At 35.1% G+C, this 22,165-nt stretch overlaps 1 long non-coding RNA gene and 1 pseudogene across 1 annotated transcript; both read left to right on the forward strand.

Annotated features, from left to right (window-relative positions):
* Positions 1-266: 266 nt before the first annotated feature.
* Positions 267-21,878, forward strand: LOC141371487 (uncharacterized). The gene is made up of 3 exons (XR_012376470.1): positions 267-328; positions 19,463-19,521; positions 21,759-21,878. It is a non-coding gene; the product is annotated as an uncharacterized lncRNA (long non-coding RNA).
* Positions 1,417-2,019, forward strand: LOC112820427 (programmed cell death protein 6-like; annotated as a pseudogene).
* Positions 21,879-22,165: the final 287 nt, after the last annotated feature.

Consider the following 22,165-nt stretch of genomic DNA (forward strand, 5'->3'; position numbering starts at 1 on the left):
GTAAATCTGGGACTATAAACATGTCTACTTTTCTGTTAAACCTGCTGCTGTGCATGAGGTACAATAAGCTCTTTTTTCAGTTTTATGGTGGCCAGTATGTTGGCTTGCCAATCCTGATTGCTGTTGATTCTGCTGTTCCCAAAGCCTCCTGCCAAGCTCTTGACCCAAGTCACGCTCCCTGGTGATGTCATAATGCTGCTAAGAATTTGCTCATTCACTGTACCTGCAGGGATGCCCCAAGAGTCACATACCTTTTCTATTAGTCACACACTAGTTGAAGAATAACATCATGAAAAAAGCAGGGCCTCTCCTTCCCCTGATTTCAAAGGTATCACATTTTTAAGTCTTTCATAATGAGCCTATAGATAGATATAGTAAGATGACTATTACCTTTACAGAAATTATTTTTAACATGGCTTTTTCTCGAGTTAACAGTACTATTGTTGTTTTGACAAGAAACAAGTTTTCTCTGCATTTATAAGCAAGATTTTTTTCGATTCAACACATATTCATTAAACACAGTGCCTGGTATTTGAGATTATCATCACAGTTATGATGCCAAATATATGTAGGAAAAGAGGAGAAACTGGTAGTAGATCTGGGTATTTCAACTACATGATGTTAAATATATCTATTTGGAAAAATCTGATCAATTAAGTTCCTCACTTTTCACCCAAATATTATTGTATAGATATACCTTACATCTTCCCTTACTTTACACTTGATTCCCTCACCCAAAGTGCTCAAAGATTAATGTTCCAGAGATCCTGTTAGACCAAATATTAAAAACAAAAACAATCCCTCAACAAAAAAATTTCTTAAAATCCGCTGGTTTTGAGCTCAGTCCCAAACAAATAGCTCTTGTATTTATACACTTTTTATTTCTCAGATGAACACTACCAAGATAACATCAGTGTTTTAACCAGGCATGAACAATGACCCAATTACAAATGACTAAAAACCACAAGTTAAGTTCTCATGGACTATGAAACTTGGAGCTTATCCTCTACCTTTGATATGTCAGAGTGTTTCCTCTGACACTTCATTTAATAAAAGAGTTTTTTTAGTAGATTTTCTTCTGCTACCTTCAGGAAGAAACTCCATCAGTAACCAAACTCTTTAACCAAAGAGTTAGAAGCTATTTCTAGAAAGTTCCTTGAGTTACTTTGTCCACAATTCTACCTACATATTAGACATTCAATTTGAAAACATGAATTAAGCAAAAATCATTTTCTTAAACAGTTTTTCAAATTTCAGTGATATATAGACACTTTGCAAAAGAAAAATTTCTTGTGGATCCTGCAACATTAAATTATTTTTACCATGATGTTAATCAAATCTGTTGATTTTATATAATAAAACCTAAACACCTCTCATGTTCCCCTGGTGCCTCAGCCCAGCTGCACACCTGAGCCCATGGCACCTACCTTACTGCCTGGGCCTGGGGCCAGCCCTGCCAGAGGTGCAGTGCTGTCAGACCAGAGCTCCTTGTGGCACATTTTCCAAAGGGTTGATAAAGACAACAAGGTTCAGCCAGCACTATCCAATGGGACATGGACTCCATTTAATCAGTTGACTGTCAGATCCATCGTGTCTGTGTTTGAGAGAACAAGGTTGGTGTGAACTTCAGCAAGTTCACTGGCATCTGTAACTACATCACAGACTAGCAGAACATCTTCCACTCTTATGACAGGGAAAACTCTAGGATGATTGACAAGAACAAGCTCAAGCAAACGCTCTCAGGGTACCAGCTCTCTGACCAGTTTCAGGACATCCTCATTCACAAGTCTGACAGATATGGATGGGGGCAAATCATTTGATGACTTCATCCAAGGCTGCATTCTTCTTGCAGAATGCAAGATCAGTGAAAGTTAAATTTCTGTGGCCTGCTAAGTGCAACACTCCATGATTTCCTTACCAACATTAACAGATATATTCAGACATTACCTTACTGATCAGGATGGCTAGATTTGGGTGTCATATGAAAAGTATCTGTCCATGATCTTTGGCATCTTATAATACTAGCGTTTGCAAATAGAAGGTGACTTACGGAAGGAAGACTAAAAATGCCAAATCTCCCTACATACTGTTCTTCCTTTAGATTTTATAAAATTAACATTTGAGGATCTGACTGTACATATGTGGATAAGCTAATTAAGGTTTCTGCAAGCTTGACAATAGTTATCATTATTCACATACAAACATTTGATTTGAGACTGTTCAATTATCCCATGAGGTAAGATATAATAATGTTTCAGGTATCTTGCATTCAAAAAATTTATCATGTGAATTTCCAGATAGTTCTAGTTCTATAGTGGAAATACTTTTATTAGCCAATAGGAATTAGCCAATAGGAAATACTTTTATTAGCCAATAGGAAATTCCATAATATGGAACTTGAAGAGGTTTTTATGTGCCTTATATTTTTAAAACAGGGTTTATTGTATTTCTTTGAATATGCAACATAAGCAATAAAGCAAATGTGCCTCCTGTCACACCCCCCAAAAACCTAAACAAATGTAAAAGCAAAAATAAACTCATGACATCCATGAAATTCAGTATGAATTTAATGTGTTATAATGTTGCTTTAATGATACACAATTACTACTTGCACTATGAATATAAACTTTTTATTATCACTACACTATATGCTTCATGTAGACTGACCCATGTCTCATTTTTCTCACCATTTTGAAATCTTAGAAAACATTTGGGGTGAAAATGAGTTAAAGATCCTTGTTAATATGGACAACCTTTAAGATACTGAGCAGAACAAAAATGTACATTAGTTTTACACTGGAAACTACAAAACATTAGTGAGAGAAGTTGAGAGGGGCAAATAAATGGAGGATATACATGTTCATGGACAAAAAGAACCAATATGTAAAAATGTCACTTTACCCTAAACTAATCTATCAATTCAATTTGTAAACCACTTAAAATCCCAACAGGTAACTTTTTTGCAGAAATTGATGATTCTGAAATTCATAAGGAAATGCAATGTCTTATGAGTGAACAAGGAAGTCTTTAAGAACAATAAATTTAAAAACTGAAGGCCTTACTACCATATATCAAGACTCACTATGAACTATACTAATTAGAAAAGTGTGGCATTATAGGAAGCCTGAAAATGGAACAGAACAGAGATTATAAAGTATTATATGTACAGTCACCTGATTTATGACAAGGGCGACACTCTAGTGAAGTGCAAAAAGCATGGTCTTTTTAGTAAGTAGTGATGGGTCAATTGCGTATCCATACCAAAAAAAAGTTTCTTGACCTCCACTTTACACCATATACAAAAATCAATGCCAGATTGATTGCACACCCAAATGCAAGAGGTAAAACAAATGAAGCTTTAAAGTGAAAACAAAGAGAATAATTTTTTTTAATTTTATTTTATTATGTTATGTTAGTCACCATACAGTACATCATTAGTTTTTGACATAGTGTTCCATGATTCATTGTTTGTTAAATATTTTTTGATACCTCAGAATATTCAAAAGTTGCTTAAACAGGACATTAAAAGCACTAACCTTTAAGAAATGATAATCTATAAATCTATAATAAAATAAAAACAACATAATAAAAACTCACATGTAATAGTAAAACTCGCAAATCTTAGAACCAAGGAAGCCATCCTAAGGGCAGTTAGGGGGAAGAGATTCCTTACATACAGAGGGAGGAACATCAGAATAATGTCAGACCTGTCCACAGAGACCTGGCAAGCCAGAAAGGGCTGGACAGACATATTCAGGGTACTAAATGAGAAGAACATGTAGCCAAGAATACTTTATCCAGCAAAGCTGTCATTCTGAGTGGACGGAGAGATAAAGAGCTTCCAGGGCAGGCAGAAGCTGAAAGAATATGTGACCACCAAGCTAGCCCTGCAAGAAATATGAAAGGGGATTCTATAAAAGAAGAAAGACCCCAAGAGTAATATGGACTAGATGTACAGACAATCCATAGAACAACAGGGACTGTACAGACAATAGGATGGCAATAAACATATATCTTTCAGTGGTAACCCTCAACATGAACAACCTAAATGCTCCCATGAAATGGCACAGGGTTGCAGATTGGATACAAAGACAGGACCTATCCATATGCTATCTACAAGAGACCCATTTTGAACCTAAAGACACCTCCAGACTGAAAGTGAGAGGATGGAGAACCATTTTTCATGCCAATGGACCTCAAAAGAAAGCTGGGATTAGAATTTAAACCAAAGACTGTAATAACAGATCTAGAGGGACACTATATCATTCTTAAAGGGTCTATCTGACAAGAAGATCTAACAATTGTAAATATCTATGCCCCCAACATGGGAGCAGTCAACTACATAAACCAGCTGTTAACCAAAATAAAGAATCAGATTGTCAATAATACATTAATAGTAGGAGATTTTTAACACTCCACTCTCAGCACTGGACAGATCATCTAAACAGAAGATCAACAAAGAAATAAGAGCTTTGAATGACACATTGGTCCAGATGGACTTTGTAGATATATACAGAACATTCCACCCTAAAACAACAGAATACTCATTCTTCTCAAATGCACAAAGAACTTTCTTCAAAATAGACCACATACTGGGTCACAAAAGAGATCTCAGCCAATACCAAAAGATTGAGATTATTCCCTGCATGATACCACAATGCCTTGAAACTGGGATTCAATCACAAGAAAAAATTTGGAAGGAATTTAAATACTTGGAAGTTAAAGAGAATCCTGCTAAAGAATGAATGGGTCAACCAGGAAATTAAGAACTTAAACAATTCATGGAAACCAATGAGAATAAAAACACGTTGGTCCAAAACCTATGGGATACTGCAAAGGCGGTCCTAAGGGAGAAATACATAGCCATCCAAGCCTCTCCCCCAAAATCAAAAAAATCCCAAATGCACAAGCTAACCCTACACCTAACGGAGCTGGAGAAAGAACAGCAAATAAAACCTAAACCAAGCAGAAGAAGAGAAATAATAATGATTGATCCAGAGATCAATGAAATAGAAACCAGAAAAACAGTAGAACAGATCAACAAAACTAGAAGCTGGTTCTTTAAAAGAATTAGTAAGATTGATAAACCACTGACCAAACTTATCCAAAAGAAAAGAGAAAGGACCCAAATTAATAAAATCATGAATGAAAGGGAGAGATCACGACTAACACCAAGGAAATAGAAACAATTATTAGAAATTACCAGCAACTGTATGCCAATAAATTAAGCAATCTGGAAGAAATGGATGCCTTCCCGGAAACTTACAAACTACCAAGACTGAAACAGGAAGAAATAGATAATCTGAATAGACCAATAACCAGTAACGAAATTGAAGCAGTAATCAAAAACCTCCCAAAAAACAAGAGTCCAGGGCCATATGGCTTCCCAGGGAAATTCTACCAAACATTTAAAGAAGAAATAATACTTGTTCTACTGAAGCTATTCCAAAAAATAGAAACAGAAACAAAACTTCCAAACTCCTTCTATTGAGGCGTTCATTACCCTGATCTCAAAACCAGGCAAAGACCCTATCAAAAAGGAGAATTACAGACCAATATCCTTGATGAACATGGATGCCAAAATACTCAACAAGATCCTAGCTAATAGGATCCAACAGTACATTAAAAGGATTATTCACCACGACCAAGTGGGATTTATTCCTGGGCTGCAAGGTTGATTCAACATCTGCAAATCAATTAATGTGATACAATACATCAATCAAAGAAAAGACAAGAACCATATGATCCTCTCAATTGATGCAGAAAAAGCAATTGACAAAATACAACATCCATTCCTGATTAGAACTCTTCAGAGTATAGGGATAGAGGGAACATTCCTCAATTATTGTAAAAACCATCTATGAAAAGCCCACAGCAAATATCATTATCAATGGGGAAAAGCTGAGAGCTTTTCCCTTACGATCAGGAACACAACAGAGATGCCCACTCTCACCACTACTGTTTAACATGGTACCAGAAGTCCTAGCCTCAGCAATCAGACAACAAAAAGAAATAAAAGTTATTCAAATTGGCAAAGAAGTAAAACTCTCCCTCTTCGCAGATAATATGATTCTTTATGTGGAAAACCCAAAAGACTCCACCCCCAAATTACTAGAACTCATATAGCAATTCAGTAATGTGGTAGGATTTAAAATCAATGCACAGAAATCAGTTGCTTTCTTATACACTAACAATGCAACTGTAGAAAGAAAAATTAGAGAAACGATTCCATTTACAATAGCAACAAAAACTGTAAGATACTTAGGAATAAAACTAACTAAAGAGATAAAGGATCTATACCCTAGAAACTACAGAACACTCATGAAAGAAATTGAAGAAGACCCAAAAAGATGGAAAAATATTCCATGCTCATGGATTGGAAGAATAAACATTGTTAAAATGTCTATCCTCCCCAGAGCAATTTACACTTTCAATGCCATCCCTATTAAAATACTATTGGCTTTTTGCAAAGAGCTGGAACAAAAAATCCTAAAATTTGTATGGAACAAGAAAAGACCCAAATCACCAAGGGAATGATGAAAAAGAAAAACAAAGCTGGGGGCATCACATTGTCTGACTTCAAGCTATATTACAAAGCTGTGATCACCAAGACAGCATGGTATTGGCACAAAAACAGACACATAGACCAATGGAAGAGAATAGAGACTCCAGAAATGGACCCTCAACTCTATGGCCAACTAATCTTTGACAAATCAGGAAAAAATATCCAATGGAAAAAAAGACAGTCTTTTCAGTAAGTGGTGCTGGGAAAATTGGATAGCTACATATAGAAGAATGAAACTGGATCATGCCCTTACACCATACACAAAGATAAACTGAAAATGGATGAAAGACCTCAAGGTGAGTCCATCAAAATCCTAGAGGAGAACATTGACAGTTACCTCTTTGACATCGGTCATAGTAACTTCTTTCAAGACACGTCTCCAAAACCCAGTGAAACAAAAGCAAAAATAAACTTTGGGGACTTCATCGAGTTAAGTTCCTGCACAGCAAAGGAAACAGTCAACAAAAGAAAGAGGCAGCCCATGGAATGGGAGAAGATATTTGCAAATGACATTACAGATAAAGGGCTGATATCCAAGATCTATAAAGAACTTCTCAAACTCAACACTCAAAAAAACTAATAACCCAGTAAAAAATTGGGCAGAAGACATGAACAGACACTTCTCCAAAAGAGACATACAAATGGCTAACAGACACATGAAAAAATGCTCAACATCACTAGCCATCAGGGAAATACAAATCAAAACCACGAGATACCACTTTACACCAATTAGAATGGCTAAATTTAACAAAACAGGAAACAACAAATGTTGGGGAGGATGCAGAGAAAGGGGAACCCTCTTACACTGTTGGTAGGAATACCAGCTGGTACAACCATTCTGGAAAACAGCATGGAGGTTCCTCAAGATGTTAAGAATAGAGCTACCCTATGACCCAGAAATTGCACTACTAGGTATTTACCCCAAAGATACAGATGTAGTGAAAAGAAAGGGCATGTGCACCCCAATGTTCATAGCAGCAATGCCCACAATAGCCAAACTGTGGAAGGAGCTGAGGTGTCCATCAACAGATGAATGGATAAAGAAGATGTGGTACATATACACAATGGAATATTGTTCAGCCATTAGAAATGATGAATACCCACCATTTGCATCAACATGGATGGAACTGGAGGGGATTATGTTAATTGAAATAAGTCAAGCAGAGAAAGACAATTATCACATGGTTTCACTCATATATGGAACATAAGCAATAGCACAGAGGACCATAGGGGAAGGGAGGGAAATCCAAAGGGGGAGAAATCCAAGAGGGAGATGAACCATGAGAAACTATGGATCCCAAGAAATAGTGTGGGGGTTTCAGAGGGAAGGAGGGTGGGGAGAGGGGGTAACACGGTGATGGGTATTGAGGAGGGCACATGCTGTGATGAGTATTAGTTAAGTGTTACACTTAACTAATGAATCATTGAACACTACTCAAAAACTAATTAGGCACTATACAATGGCTAACTGAACATAATAAAATAAATAAAATAAAATTAGTCCTAGACTAAATACTCCTCAGATGCCACCTAACAACTCTTAAAAGCAAACTCAATAGGATCAAACTGTTTCCAACTAATTTAACTGCAAAGTTTAAGAATATTCATAGGAGGGGTACCTGGGTGGCTCAGTCAATTAAGTGTCTGACTCTTGATTTCAGCTCAGGTCATGATCTCAGGGTCCTGGGATTGACCCTACATCAGTCTCCACACTCAGTGGGGAGTCTGCTTGAGGCTCTCTCTCTCCCTCTGTCCTTCCTCCCCCCAAATAAAAATAAATAAATCTTTTTTTAAAAAAAGGAATATTCATAAGAATACAAAAATATCTAGAACCCAAGTATGTAAAGTCACAAAGCCAATTTAATTAGCATTTAATGAAAGATTACCAAGCATAAAAAGAAGCAGGAAAAATACATCCCATAATGAAGACAAAAATCAATCAGCTGAAACCAACTCAGACTGACACCAATGTTAAAATTAGCAGAAAGGGGCATTACAAAGTAATTACTATAACTGTATTCCAAATGTTCAAAAATTATGTAGGAACAAAGAAGATACAAAAAAGAACCCAAATCAGATTCATAGAAGTGAAAATAACAATGTCTGCAATGAAAACTACACTGTTTAGGATTGGCAGCAGACTAGGCAATTTAGTAAAAACATAGTGAACTTGCAGAAAGGGTAATGGAAACTATCTAAAAAGCAAATTTCTTAATTTTTAAAATTAATTAATTTTTAAAAAGCATCAGTGGGATATGGGATGAGTTCAAGCAACCTAATATATGTATAACTGGAGTTTACAAAAAAAAATGAATGAGGTACAAAATATAGTTGAAAAACTCGTGTCCAAAATGTTTCAAATATGATGAAAAACTATAAACTCATAGATCTAAGAAGTTCCATAAACCCTACACACAAGAAACATGAAAAAAGCTTCACCAAGGTATATTATAATCAAATTGCTTAAAATCAGTGAGGAAAAAAAACAGTAAAAAAGAGAAAATCCTTTATATATTTAGCTTTTTTTTTTTTAAGATTTCATCTATTTGAGACACAGTGAGAGAGGGAACACAAGCAGGGGGAATGGGAGAGGGAGAAGCAGTCTTCCCGTGGAGCAGGGAGCCCAATTCGGGGTCAACGATGCTTAACGAATGAGCCACCCAGGTGCCCCTATATTTAGCTTTAATATGTTTACATAATAAACAGCATATTATGTACAGAGAAACACAGATAAGGATGACAACAGATTTCTCATTAGAAACAATGTGAAAGATAGTTGAGCTAAATCTTGAAAGTGTTTAAAGAAAAAACATCTGTCAAGTTACAAATCTATACCCAGCAAAATTATCTTTTAGAAGAACTATTCATCACTAGCCAATCTTCAGGTAATAGAAAAATAATACTGGGTAGAAATCTAGATTTATATAAAGGAATGAAGAGCATCATGGTAATTACATGATAAACTACTTGGTAAATATGTAAGATTTTTATTATTTAAATATTTTATTAAATACAATGGTAACAATGTTTTGTGAGATACATGTGTATAAATAAAGTACATAGCATTAAATGGCATTAAAGTCAGGAGTAGAGAAATGAAAGCATACTATACTACAGTTCTTATAATGTATGTGAAGTGGTATAATATCCCGTGAAAGTAGACTGTGATGGGTTAAAGATGGCTGCTATAAACTCTAAAGCAACCACTTATATAATGAAACAGAGTTACAGCTAAAAAAAAAACTAACAAAAGAAGTAAAATGAAATCACTAAAAAACACTCCATAAAACACCATTAATTAAAAGGCAAAGACTTTCATTTTGGATTTTTAAAAAAGCAATTCTCAACTATATACTTCTTAGAAAAAATTCACTTTAAAAATAAAGACACAAATAATTAAAAGTTAATGGGTGAAAACCAATATTGCACACTAATACTAGTCAAAAGAAATCTAGAATGGCTATAGTTATATCAGAGAAAGTAAATTTCAGAGCAAAGAATATTTCCAGAGATAAAGAAGGTCATTTCATAATGTTAAAGTTGTCAAATCATTACGAGGGCATAACAAAATTAAATAATGATTTGCCTAATAAGATAGCTGCAAAATACATGTAGAAATAGACAACTCCACAAATAGGGAGTTCAGTATCCTTCACTCAATAATTGATAAAACAGGTAGACAAAGTTAACAAGGATATAGAAGATTTTAATAATATTAACAACCAGCTTGATTTAAGTGGCATTTTCAAACACTCCACTCAACAATAGCAGAATACACATTCTTTTCAAGTCCACCCAGAATACTTACCAGATAGACCATATTCCAGGCCATAAAACAAGGTCTCAGTAAATTCAGAAACAAAAGATAAAGAAATCAAAGAATAACACTACAGAAAGCCATCAAACCACAAAGGAAGAAAGCATGAGAGAAAGGAACAAAGAAAAGCTACAAAATCAACCAGAAACCAGTTAACAAAATGACAATAAGTATATACCTATCAATAATTAAATGTAAATGGACTAAATACCCCAATCACAAGTCATAGGGTGACTGAATGGATAAAAAAAACAAGACCCATCTATATGCTGCCTACCAGAGACTCACTTCAGACCTAAGGATACATACAGGCTGAAAATAAAGTGATGGAAAAAGGTGTTCCATGCAATGGAAGTGAAAAAAACGCTGAGGTAGCATCACTTATGTCAGACAAAATAGACTTTAAAATAAAGACTGTATCAAGAGACAAAGGAGGACGTTGCATAATGATAAAGGTATAAATCCAACAAGAGGATATAATAATAGCAAATATCTATGCTCCCAACATAGGAGCAGTCAAATATATAAAGCAAATAGTAACAGACATAAAGGAAGAAATTGACAGTAATACAATAATAGTATAGGAGTTTAACACCTCAGTTACATCAATGCATAGATCATCCACACAGAAAATTAACAAGGAAACAATAGCTTTGAAGAACACATTAGACCAGATGGACCAAACAGATATATACAGAACATTCCATCCAAATACAACAGAATACACATTCTTTTCAAGTGCACATGGAACACTATCCAGGATAGACCACATGTTTACCCACAGAACAAGTCTCAGTAAATTTAAGATTGAAATAATATCAAGCACCTTTTCTGACTGCAATGGTATAAAACTAGAAATCAATTATGAGAAAAAAACTGGAAAAAATACAAATCCATGAGACTAAAAAACATTCTGCTAAGCAATCAATGGATCAACAAAGAAATCAAAGATGGAATCAAAAAATACATGGAGACAAATGAAATTGAAAACCCAATGGTGCAAAATCTTTGAGACAGAGCAAAAGCAGTTCTAAGAGGGAAGTTTATAGTGATAACAGGACTATCTCAAGACACAAGACAACTAAACAATATAACCTTCCACCTAAAGGACCTAGGAATAGAAAAAAAGTCCATAGTTAGTAGAAAGAAAGAAATAATAAATACTGGAGCAGAAATGAATGAAATAGAGACTTAAAAAAACAATATAAAAGATGAAGGAAAACAAGCGCTGGTTCTTTAAAAAAATAAACAAAATTGATAAACCTTTAGCTAGACTCATCAAGAAAAGAGAGAGGACTCAAATAAAAGCAGAAATTAAGGAAAAGAAATAACAACCACAGAAATATAGAGAATTATGAGAATACTATGAAAAACTATATACCAACAAACTCAACAACCTAGAAGAAATGGATAAATTCCTAGAAACATACAATCGTCTATCACTGAATCAAGAAGAAATAGGAAACTTGATCAGAAGGATTACTAGAAACAAAATTGAATTGGTAATCAAAACATTCCCCAACAAACAAGTCCATGTGGTTTCATGAGTGAATTCTACCAAACATTTAAAGAAGAGGTAATACCTATTCTCAAACTATTCCAAAACATAGAAGAGGAAGAAAAACTTCCAAATTCATTCTATGAGGCCAGAATTACTCTGAAACCAAACTAAAGACCCTACAAAAAACAAACAAAAAATAGAAAACTACAGGACAATATCCCTGATGAACATAGATGCAAAACTCCTCAACAAAATATTAGCAAACTGAATTCAACTATACATTTAAGGGATCATTTACCACAATCAAGTTGGATTTATTCCAGGGATGCAAGGATGGTTCAATATTCACAAATCAGTCAATGTGATACATCACATTAACAAGAGGAAGAATAAAAAACCATAATTTTCTTGGGGCGCCTGGGTGGCTCAGTTGGTTAAGCGACTGCCTTCGGCTCAGGTCATGATCCTGGAGTCCTGGGTTCGAGTCCCGCATCAGATTCCTTGCTCAGCGGGCAGTCTGCTTCTCCCTTTGACCCTCCCCCCTCTCATGTTCTCTCTCTCTCTCATTCTCTCTCTCTCAAATAAATAAAAATCTTTTAAAAAAACCATAATTATCTCAAAAGATACAGAAAAAGCATGATAAAATACAGCATCTATTTGTGATTAAAAACTCCCAACAAACTAGGTTTAGAGAGAACATATGAAAAATCCTCAACTAACATACTCGATAATAAAAAACTGAAAGTATTTTCTCTAAGATCAGGAACAAGACAAGAATTGTCCACTAGTCACCACTTTTATTCAACATAGTACTGGAGGTCCTAGCTATAGGAATCAGATAAGAGAAAGAAATAAAAAGCATCCAAATTGGTAAGGAGGAAGTAAAACTATTTGTAGATGACATGATAACCCTGAAGAATCCACAAAAAAAAAAAAAACTATTAGAACTAATAAATGATTTAGTAAAGTTGCAGGGCACAAATTAATATACAGAAATGTACTGCATTTCTATACACTAATAACAAACTAGCAGAAAGAGAAATTAAGAAAGCAATCCCATTTATAGTTTCACTAAAAAGAGTAAAATAACCGGGAATAAATTTAATGAAAGAAGTGAAAGACCTATACTCTGGAAAGCATCCAACATTGATGAAAGAAATTGAAGATGATATGAACAAATGGAAAGATATACAGTGCTTATGGTTAAAGTTTCCAAATTACCCAAAGCAATGTACAGATTCATTGCAATCCCTCTCAAAATACCGATAACATTTTTCACAGAACTAGACCAAATAAACCTAAAATTTGAATGGAACCACAAAATACCCCAAATAGCCAAAGCAATCTTGAAAAATTTTTTAAATTTATTTATTGTAAGTAATCTCTATACCCAACGTGGGACTCAAACTCAAGAATCCAAGATCAAGAGTCATATGCTCTTCCAACTGAGTCATCCGTGTGCCTTGCCAAAGCAATCTTTTTTTTTTTTTTTACAGATTTATTTATTTATTTAAGAGAGAGAAAGTGCAAACTCAGGGGGAAGGGCAGAGGGAGAGGGAGAGAGAAACTTAAGCAGACTCTGCACTGAATATGGAGCCTGACATGGGGCTCAGTCTCACAACATGAGCCCAAACCAAGAGTTGGATGCTTAACCAGCTGTGCTACCCAGGTGCCCTCTTGCCATAGCAATCTTGAGAGAAAAGAACAAAGCTGTCAGTATCACAATCTCAGATTTCAAGATATATTACAAACTATAGTAAATCAAAACAGTATGATACTGGCACAAAAATAGACATAGATCAGCAGAACAGGATAGAGGGCCCAGAAACAAACCCATGCTTATTTGGTCAATTAGTTTATGACAAAAGAGGCATGAATATACAGTGGGGGAAAGACAGTCTCTTCAATAAATGGTGCTGGGAAAAGTGGACAGCTACATCAAAAGAATAAAACTGGACCACTTTCTTTACACACAAATATAAACACAAAGTGGATTTAAGTCCTAAATGTGAAACCTGAAATCATAAAACTCCTACAAGAAAACATCTGCAGTGAGGCTTGGAAATTGGCCTTAGCACCATATTAATGGATATATTTACTCAGACAAGGGAAACAAAAGCAAAAATAAACTACTGGGACTACACAAAAAATAAGTCTTTTGCACAGCAAAGGAAGCTACCAATAAAACAAAGGCAACCTGCTGAATGGGAGAAGATATTTGCAAATGATATATCAGATAAGGAGTTAATATCCAAAATATATAAAGAACTTATTCAGCTCAACAGAAAAAATAATCCAATTAAAAATTGGGCAGATGACCTGAATGGACATTTTCCCAAAAAAGACATACACACACAAATGGGATTTACTCCTTGGATGAAAGAGTGGTTCAATATTTGCAAATCAATAAACATGATACACCACATTAATAACAGAATGGATAAGAACCATATGATCAGTTTAATAGGTACAGAAAAAGCATTTGACAAAGTACCACATTCATTCATGCTAAAATCCCTCAACAAAGTAGGTTTAGAGGGACATACCTCAACATAATAAAGGTTATATATGAAAAATCCACAGCTCATATCATCCTCATTGGGGAAAAACTGAGAGCTTTTCCTCTATGGTCAGGATTAAGACAGGGATGTCCACTCTCACCACTGTTATTTAACATAATACTGGAAGTCCTAGTCACAGCAGTCAGACAGGAAGAAGAAATAAAAGGCATCCAGATCAGCAAGGAAGAAGTAAAACTTTTATTCTTCACAGATGACATGATACTCTATTTGGGAAACTTGAAAGACTCCACCAAAAAACTGCTAGAACTGATACACAAATTCAGTAAAGTTATAGGATACAAAATCAACATACAGAAATCTTGCATTTCTATAAACCAATAATGAAGCAGCAGAAAGAGAAATTAAGGAATCAATCCCATTTGCAGTTGCACCAAAAACAGTAACATACCTAGGAATAAACCTAACCCATGAGGCAAAAGAACTGTACTCTGAAAAGTATAAAACACTGATGATAGACATTGAAGATGACACAAAAAGGGGAAAACATTCCGTGGTCATGGATTGGAAGGACAATATTATTAAAAGGTCTATCCTACCCAAAATAATCTACACACTTAATGCAATCCCTATCCAAATACCAAGCATTTTTCACAAAACTAGGACAAACAATTCTAGAATTTGTATGGAACCCCAAAAGACCCTGAACAGCCAAAGCAACCCTGAAGAAGAAAAGCAAAGCTGAAAGCATCACAATTCCAGACTTCAAGATATATTACAAAGCTGTAGTGATCAAAATAAGTGTGGTACTGGCACAAAAATAGACACATAGATCAATAGAACAATAGAAAACCCAGAAATGAATCCACAACTAAGCAGTCAATCTTCAACAAAACAGGAAAGAATATCCAGTGGGAAAAGAGAGTCTTTTCAACAAATGGTGTCGGGAAAGCTGGACATGCAAAAGAAAGAAGCTGGACCACTGTCTTATACCATACACAAGAATAAATTCAAAATGGGGGTGCCTGGGTGGCTCAGTTGTTAAGCGTCTGCCTTCAGCTCAGGTCATGATCCCAGGGTCCCAGGATCGAGCCCCACGTCCAGTTTCCTGCTCCACAGGGAGCCTATTTTTCCCTCTTCCTTTGCCTCTCCCCCTGCTTGTGCTCTTTCTCACTATCTCTGTCACTATCTCTCTCTCTCTATCAAATAAATAAATAAAATCTTTTAAAAAAGAGGATAAATTCAAAATGGATTAAAGACCTAAATGTGAGACTTGAAACCGTAAAAACATCCTAGACGAAACCATAGTCAATAACTTCCTTGACATTGGCCATAGCAACTTCAATCTAAATATGTCTCTGGAGGCAAGGGAAACAAAAGCAAAAATAAACTATTGGGACTTCATCAAAATAAAAAGCTTTTGCACAGGGAAGGAAACAATCAACAAAACTACAAAACAACCTATGGAAACAATCAACAAAACTAAAGGACAGCCTATGGAATGGGAGAAGATATTTGCAAGTGATGTATCTGATAAAAGGTTAGTATCCAAAATATATAAAGAACTTATACAACTCAACACTCCAAAAATAAATAATCCAAATAAAAAATGGGCATAAGACATGAACGAACATTTTTCCAAAGACAACATCCAGATGGCCAACAGACACATGAAAAATGCTCCACATCACTCATTATCAAGGAAATACAAATCAAAATCATAATGAGATACCACCTTACACCAGTCAGAATGGCTAAAATTAACAACTCAGGAAACAACAGATGTTGGCAAGGTGTGGAGAAAGGGGAGCCCTCTTACACTGTTGACAGGAATGCAAGCTGGTACAGCCACTCTGGAAAATAGTATGGAAGTTCCTCAAAAAGTTAAAAATAGAACTACCCTAAGATCCAGCAATTGCACTACTAAGTATTTACCCAAAGAACACAAAAAAACTGGGGTGTTTGGGTGGCTCAGTCAGTTAAGTGGCTGCATTTAGCTCAGGTCATGATCCTGGGGTCCTGGGATCGAGCCCCATCTTGGGCTCCCAGCTCAGTGGGGAGTCTGCTTCTCCCCCTCCCTCTGCTCCTACCCCCTGCTCATGTTCTGTGTCTCTCTCAAATAAGTACATAAAATCTTTTTTAAAAAAGAATAGAAAAAAATTAATTCAGAGAGATACATGTACCCTGATGTTTATAGCAGCATTATCTACAATAGCAAAATTATGGAAACAGCCCAGATGTCCATCAATTAATAAATGGATAAAAAAAGATGTGGTATATATACATATATATATGTATATGTATACACAGACACACACACACACACAGATGACCAACAAACACATGAAAAGATGTTCAACATCACTAATCATCAGGGAAATGCAAAGCAAAACCGCAATGATTTATCACCTTATACCAGTCACAATGACTAGTATGAAAAAAAATTATATATATATATATATATATAGGGATATTGCTCAGCATAACAAAGAATGAAATCTTGCCATTTGCAACAACATGGATGGAGCTAGGGAGTATAATGCTAAGCAAAATAACTGAGTCAGAGAAAGACAAAAACATTATTTCACTGATATGTGGAATTTAAGAAACAAAACTAACCAGCAAAGGGGAAAAAAGAGAGAGAGAGGGAGGCAAACCAAGAAACAGACTCTTAACTATACAGGACAAACTGATGGTTATCAGAGGGGAAGTGGGTGGGGGGATGGATTGAATATGTGATGGGGATTAAGGAATACACTTGTGAGTAGCACTGGATGTTGTATGGAAGTGTTGAATCGCTATATTGTAGACTTGTAACTAATAATACACTGTATGTTGACTAACTGGAATTTAAATTAGAACTTAAAAAAAGATAGACAGATGACCAACAAACACATGAAAAGATGCTCAACATCACTAATTATCAGGGAAATGCAAATCAAAACCACAATGAGATATCACCTCATACCAGTCAGAATGACTAGTATCCAAAAGACAAGAAATAACACAGGTTGGCGAGGACTGGAGAAAAGGGAACCCTCTGCACTGTTGGTGGGAATGTAAATTGGTACAATTACTATAGAAAACAGTATGGAGGATCTTCAAAAAATTAAAAATGGAACTACCATGTAATCCAGTAATTCCACTACTAGGTATTTACCCAAAGAAAATGAAAACACTAATTTGAAAAAAATATATGCATTCTTATCTTTATTGCAACATTATTTACAATAACCAAGATATGAAAGCAACCCAAGTCACCACTGATAGATGAATGGGTAGAGAAGATATGGTATACACACACACATACACACACACACACACACACAATGGAGTATTAGCCTTAAAAAAGAATGAAATCTTGCCATTTGTGACAACATGGATGGACCTAGAGGGCGTTATACCAAATGAAATAAGCAAAACAGAGAAAGACAAATACCGTGTGATTTCACTTATATGTGGAGGCCAAAAAACAAAACAAATGAGCAAATGGAAAAAAAAAAAAGACTTAAATACAGAGAACAAACTGGTGGCTTCCAGGGGGAAGGTAGGTGGAGGGGTGGGTAAAATAGGTGAAGGCATTAAAAGATACAAACTTCAAGTTATAGAATAAGAAAGTCATATAGACGAAAAGTACAGCATAGGGAATATAGTCAATAATATTGTGAAAAATAAAATAAATTCAGAAACATTCACATCATACAAAGTATGTTATCTAACTTCAATGGAAATAAATTAAAAATCACTTTAAAAAAGACATGGAAAATCCCTCAATATTTAAAACCTAAAAAACTATTCTTTGACCCATGGGTCATATTGAATTGAGTGGAAATAAAAAACACAATTATGGAATGTTGCTAAAGCATCTTTTAAAGGACAATTCATGGAACTAAAAACCTATTGTGGAAAGTAAGAAAGGTCTCAAATCAATAACTTCAGCTTCTACCTTAAGAAATTAGAAAAAGAAGAGCAAACTAAAACAAAAGAAAGGAAATAATAAAAATTATTGTAGAAATGAATTAAAAGAAAAACAATAGAGAATATCAATGAAACCAATACCTGATTCTTTGAGAAGACCAATAAAATTGATACTACTCTCAAAAACAAACGATGTACTACACAGTGGCTAACTGAACATAATAACAAAAAACTCTAGTTTGACTGACAAAAAAAAGGAAAGAAGGCATAAATTGCCAATTTGGAGAATGAGAGGTGATACCACTACAGATTCAGACTACAGATATCAAAAAGATAAGAGAAGATTATAAACAGCTTTATGTCAATGTATTCTAAAACATAAATGAAACAAATTATTTGTAAGTATAAACTATCAAAACTCAGTTAAAAAAAAATAGATAACTCAAATAGTCCTATCTGGTAAGGAAACTGAATTTGTAGTTAAACTTTCCCATAAAGAAAACTCCAAGCCCCAATGACTCATCAAAGAATTCCACCAAATTTTTATGGACTAAATATCAATTCCACACAAACTCTTCCAAAAACATTAAGAGAAGTGAATATTTCCCGAATCATTCTATGAAGCCATTGTTGCTCTGATACCCAAACCGAATAAGACATTATAAGATAAAAAATTTTAAACCAATGTCCCACATGAACATAGGCACAAGAATTTTTCACAAATTTTAGTAAACCAAATCATGACCAAGTGGGGTTTATCTCAGAAATACAAAGTTAGTTTAGCATTTGAACATCAATTAATGTAATTCAACATATTAAAAAGCTAAAAAAAAAGTCACTTCATCTGAATAGGTGCAGAAAAAGCATTTAACAAATTAAACATCCATTCCTGATAAAAACTGTCAGTAAAGTAGGAAAAGAAGGGTACTTCTTTGACATGAACAAGGGCATCTACAAAACTATTGCTAGCATCAGACTTTAATGATGAAAGACTAATTTTTCCCCCTAAGATCAGAAACAAGGCATGATATACACCTCATTCCTTGCTATTTAGCATTATACTGGAGAATTTGACCAATGCAGTAACAGAGAAAAAAGCATTTCATCTTGAAAGGAAGAAGTAAAACTGTCTCTATTCACAGATAAATGATCGTCTATGTAGAAAATCCAGTGGACTCTACAGAAAAAACTACTAAAACTAGTAAGTTAATTTAGCAAGACTTCAGTATACATGATCAATAAACATGTTTTTTTTTGGCCCTGATATAGCCAGAAGCTTTCTTTCACATATTTCAATCTTTACCCACCACCCCAACACACAGAAAAGAGTTCTTCCAAAACTTTAGCCATTGTGTTTTCTCCTAATGCAGATTCTATTAATGGTAATTAAAACGAACAAGGCAAAAACTAAACAATTGTCTAAAAACCTACTCATTAAAAACACCTCACATGAACCTTCTGTATCATTTATGGACACTTTTAAAGATAGCCTCTTTCAGCTGTCAATTATTTTTAAAGCAAATAAGACTTCTGATAACAAGCACTACAGTGAGACTGTTTGCTTCTTTTTGTTGGCCTTTTCCATCACTGTGGCCTTGGTAAGCGTTGTGGTCTCTGGTGTAATATTCCTTGGACCAACACAATCTCTAGCCTTCTCCAAAAGGTTATGTCGTAAAGAATCACATCCCCAAGTACTACTAAAACAGGGTCCCAGCTTTGAGAGAAGTATTTTTATTTTAGCATACATTCTGGAGAACTCTGTACTGCACTTTCTCCATCAGAAAGAGTGAAGAATATGCAGAAACACAATGAGACCAAATTAACTGCTGCATATCTTATTCAGTAACTCATGGCTCTCCAAAAGAGCATAGATGCAGAGGTCTCCACATTCAGTTTTGCAATATCACCACACACCTGCCCCACTCCCAGATTTGTTTTCCTTTCAGAAGATACTTGTTTCCTGTCCAATTTTTTCCATTTTTTTATTAAAACATAATTTACATATAGTAAAACCCCCCATGCCCAAATTTTTTAGCTTGAATTTGTTTGATAGAAATCGAAGTATATCTTTTTAACTAGAGAATACTAATCATATCTCCATCTCTTCTAAATGTTATAAAATAACTGTTTCACTGTGTTGTCACTGCAGGTTGCCCAAGTTGTTCTTGATTTTATAAAAACCATCTTTTTGCAACCTGTATTTTTTTATTTCCAATGTATCCTGGGGCTATAAATCAGATTACTCACCTTAATAAAATTCTATATGAAATAAAAATTGATTGTGACTGCATATCAGAAGGTCTCTTCAGTAGAGATGAGGGCCTGAGTTTGTGTTACTGGAAGCTACTTCAGTAGCTCACAGGTCTCTTCCCTTCTTTTCAGGTACTTGTTAACAATAGCTAGAGAGGAAAGATGACTGAAAAATGAGTCACTATTATAACAGAATTACTAAGAAAGCAGGATATGGAGAACTACTCGCCCCAGCACTGGTTATGGAGAAGTGTCATAGGCCTTCATGAATGTCTGAATAGACTCCCTTTGTTTCCTCTCTTGGTGAATACCTATGAAGTATGAATTGGAAGCTACACTAAAAAGCCCTGTAGGCTTGCTGCAGTCCTCTAGGTCCAATAGAATGGAAAGATTTCAAGTGTTATATTGCCAAGAATGCCTGTTGAACTGCAAACATCTCTGGAAGTGATATCACAGTTAGATAATCAGCTGTCAATATCTAACTATGAAGTAGTTTCTCTGATTAAGCACCATACAAAGCCCTGACAGGATACAAGGCTGGTAAATTCTGAGAGAGGAGGGGAGGTGTGCTTGACAGCTAGTATGAGGGTCCTGGTACCTGGAAATGGAAGGATGAAGAGGGAGAAATCCAATAAGGAAAAGGGGAAAGGAAAGCATTGTGCAGCTTCACTTCCCTCATGGTTTTGCCAGAGATAGCTCATGCTTATTTTATAATCCCTTTCTAAAGTTATATGGGAAAAAAGTCATATGCAGTCCTTATAAGTCTTATTCAGAACAAAAAATTCTCCATCCTCAGCATTTTCCTAAGTCTTTACAAGTTTGCTAAACTCATCCAAACATAGCTTCAAACCAAAAATACCCCAAAACATAGATTCCCTAAGGGAGCAGAGTACTTTTTTGAAAGGGTGCTGAGGTAAAGCAGTTCTTCATATATTATATATGAAGTATATTTTTATACTTGTTTAAATAAACAGAAAAAAATGCTTTGCAGAGACTGACCAGATACTCACCAAATCTGTTTATTCTTCCTAGGCACATGGCTAAATTACATTTAACAGACCCTTAACATTCTAGACTATATAACTAATTTTTACTCATGGAATGAATATAAATGAAAAAAATTTAGACTGTAACTTTTTCATATTTGTTTTCTCTTATATCCATCTGTTGGCTGGATGACACACTAAGGCAACCTAAAGAAGCCACAAGTTGAAAATAATATGACCAGAGCATAAGGAGAGCAAAGCTCTACTACTCACCCTCCATGGGTTATAAGTGAGAAATAAACCTTTGTTGGGTCAAATACTGACATTTGGGGTTTGTTTATTTCAGGAACTAGTATTATTTAATCCTGATTCACAGAGCTGTTTAAAAAAGAGAAAACATACATAATATTTGGGTAAAATATAGGACTCCCCTCATTCCTGGATATTTTGGCCAAAAATCACGTGTGATGGGCCTATTTAGTAGGCTCTAATTTCTCAACCTTCAGTATTCATGCTCTCAAACAGAACTCCAGGGGCCCAGGGAAGAGGCTAAGATTCACACTATACAATAAAAGACATATTGTACGGGGGGGAGGAGCAAGATGGTGG

The sequence above is a fragment of the Callorhinus ursinus genome, unplaced genomic scaffold (assembly GCF_003265705.2).
Source record: "Callorhinus ursinus isolate GAN/ISIS: 27379988/994484 unplaced genomic scaffold, GSC_fseal_2.0 scaffold3, whole genome shotgun sequence".
NCBI lineage: Eukaryota > Metazoa > Chordata > Mammalia > Carnivora > Otariidae > Callorhinus > Callorhinus ursinus.